General features: G+C 42.2%; 1 pseudogene across 1 annotated transcript; it reads left to right on the forward strand.

The window, feature by feature from the left end:
• Positions 1–1,328: 1,328 nt before the first annotated feature.
• LOC307176103 (elongation factor 1-gamma-like) lies at positions 1,329–2,597 on the forward strand (annotated as a pseudogene). The gene has a single exon. The product of its transcript is annotated as an elongation factor 1-gamma-like (transcript).
• Positions 2,598–3,437: the final 840 nt, after the last annotated feature.

Here is a 3,437-nt window from a genome sequence, read left to right on the forward strand (position 1 = left end):
CTGTTTTTTATACTTACTCTGTCAATAACTAGTCTTCAAAAGTTCAATTGCTAAAAGATATTCTATTACATATATATGCCACAAATAATGCACTCAAGTAGTAAATATTTAATCTCTTTTCTGTTAATTTTCTACCATTATAAAAGAGTTTTTATGGAAATTTATGTGACTGTTTGCACAGGTTTCTACCTATATCTTGGGTAAATATGTAGAAGTAGAATTGATATTCCAAGCAACAAGTACATTTTCAGTGCTTTGGGGATATTTTGTAAAAGTGCCCTCTAGAAATATAGTAGCACCTTACACTTCCTACAACAGCTTTTTCATACTCGATTAAAAATGTGGGCTCTGATGTCAGATTTTCTGGCATCAAAACCTGACTCAGCTACTTATTAGTTATGAGGCAAGTTACTTAACCAATCTCAGCATCCTTCTTCTGTAACTAGAGATGGTAGTTAGCTACCTACTTATAGGATTGTCTGTTGGAAAGATTAAACAGGATGCTGAACCTTTGAAACAGTGTCTGACATACAGAAAGCACTCAATAAATGTCAGCTAAATAATAGCAGGCATTATAACCCTAAGAATACATATTTTCCAATTTGATATGTACAAAAGTTATTTATTATTGTTTAACTTGAAATTCCTTAATAATCAGCTTGAATTTTTAAAAATTTCATTATAAATGATTAACCCTTATTCTTTATGAATTGTTTATTTATGCTTTTCACAGATTCCTTTTATTTTGTAGTATTTATTTTAAATATTAAGGAAGGTATCCATATGTTAGATATAGTTTGTATATTATATATGCTTCAAGTTATTCTCAGGTTGCCATTTGAATTTTAATTGTACATTATAAGTAATTGATTCTATAATTTTTTTTAATGATTTCTGATTTTGTCCTCATGCTTGTAAAGGCCTTCTACAACCCAAAATAACAAAAATATTCTTATATTCTCCAATTACGTTTATAATTTTGTTTTGTATACCTCTACCTTTAATACTTTTGCAATTTATTTAGATGCAATTTGTAAAACAGAGAATCTAAATATCATTTTTCCAAGATGACTGAAGTTTACCCTAACAATTTTGTGTGTGTGTAATATATGATCTTATCACTAATTGGAATAGCATTCTTATTTTACGTGAGATTGTGTAAGCATAGATGTAATTCAGAAATTTCTATCATTTCACTCATATGCCTGTAGTTTTCTTATATATGTGAATATATGATAGGGCAAAGTCTCTTTTATAACTCTTAATTTAATAACTTAATTGAATATTTTGTAAAGTAGCATGTTTTAAAGATAAATAGGTCACCCTTTCTCTGCAGAATCACCATGGCAGCTGGGACCCTGTACACACATCCTGAAAACTGCAGGGCCTTCAAGGCCCTCATTGCCACTCACTACAGCAGGGCTCAGGTGCGCGTGCTCTCCGCACCACCCCACTTCCATTTTGGCCAAACCAATGGTACCCGCGAATTTCTCCGTAAATTTCCTGCTGGCAAGGTTCCAGCCTTTGAGGTTGATGATGGATTCTGTGTTCGAGAGCAATGCCATCGCCTACTATGTGAGCAACGAGGACCTGCGGGGAAGTACTCCTGAAGCAGCAGCCCAGGTGGTGCAGTGGGTGAGCTTTGCTGATAGCGACATAGTTCCCCCAGCCAGTACCTGGGTGTTCCCCTCCTTGGGCATCATGCACCACAACAAGCAGGCCACGGAGAATGCAAAGGAGGAGGTGAGGTGAATTCTGGGGCTGCTGGATGCTCCCTTGAAGACAAGGACTTTTCCGGTGGCCGAACGTGTGATGCTGGCTGACATCACAGTTGTCTGCACCCTGTTGTGGCTTTATAAACAGGTTCTGGGGTTGCATTAAGCAGCCCCAGTTCCGGGCTGTCTTGGGGGAGGTGAAATTCTAAGAAAATGGCCCAATTTGATGCTAAAACGTTTGCAGAGAGCTAGCCTAAGAAGGACACCCCACGGAAAGAGAAAGCTTCTCGAGAAGAGAAACAGAAGCCCCAGGCCGAGCGGAAAGAAGAAGACAGCTGTCCCTGCCCAAGGAGGAGCTGGATGAACGTGCGCAGGCAGCGGCTGCTGAGCCGAAGGCCAAGGACCCCTTTGCTCCCCTGCCCAAGAGCACCTTTGTGTTGGATGAATTTAAGCGCAAGCACTCCAACGAGGACACACTCTCCGTGGCGCTGCCGTACTTTGGGGAGCACTTTGATAAAGATGGCTGGTCCCTGTGGTACTCCTAGTACAGCTTCCCTGAAGAGCTCACCCAGACCTTCATGAGCTGCAACCTCATCACTGGAATGTTCCAGCGATTGGACAAACTGGGGAAGAATGCATCTGTCAGTGTCATTCTCTTTGGAACCAACAATAGCAGCTCCATTTCTGGAGTCTGGGTCTTCCAAGGCCAGGAGCTTGCCTTTCCGCTGAGTCCAGATTGGCAGGGGTACTATGAGTCATACACATGCTGGAAACTGGATCCCAGCAGCGAGGAGACTCAGACCGGTTCGAGAATACTCTTCCTGGGATGGGGCCTTCCTGCACGTGGGCAAAGCCTTCAAACAGGGCAAGATCTTCAAGTGAACATCTCTTGCCATCGCCTAGCTGCCCACACCTGCCCTTCAGGGAGAATGGGCGTCATTAAAGGAAACTGAACATCGAACCCTTTCCTGCCCTGCCTCCTTTGTGGGTGACAGCTTCTTCAAAGGGGGGTAGATATGTTGAAGCAGGGTGTTGTCTATACCTGCAGAACCTCCCTGTGCAGGAAAGAAGTCTTCAGAAGAGCAGAAAGAGAGGCCTCTCCTGAGTTTTTATTTCTGTTTTTTTAATTGCCTTGCCTCTCCTGTGATTACCGTCTTCTAGCCTAGCTGGGAAAGATTGGATGTAGTTGGAAGGTGGTGACACAGGGCTTTGTAACTACCTAATTCCAGACCTTCCTGCATGAAGGGGGAGAATACCTGCTGACTGGGTGAGAGCACAGCATATGCAGAGCGACTTAACACTACTTCCTTACTTCCTGCAGCTGCCCTGTGAAGTGGGGTGGCAGCTGTATCCAAGAGTTATGGTTTCAACACTTCAGACAAATGGCAAGAAGAGGCACAGACTCCTTGGAACAGATGCTGGCTTGTGGGCCCTAACCTGGCTGTGGGTCATCTCTGGGGTATCCCTACTTTCCATCAAGGAAGTGGGGTTCAGAGATTTAAGCAACTTGCCTGTGATCACACATCTTAGGTGGTGGAGACAAGATTATGAACCCAGTGTTTGTCACTGGAGCCTGTACCTTAAAGACGCCCTCGTGCTTCTTGCAATGTAGAGCAGTCATAAATGTCATTTAACAACCCTGAAAAAAAAATATATATATATGTATATATATATGAATAGGTCATAATTCATTTAAGGTTCTGGGAATTTATTGGAAGTCAC

This window comes from Stenella coeruleoalba (genome assembly GCF_951394435.1).
Source record: "Stenella coeruleoalba genome assembly, chromosome: 17".
NCBI lineage: Eukaryota > Metazoa > Chordata > Mammalia > Artiodactyla > Delphinidae > Stenella > Stenella coeruleoalba.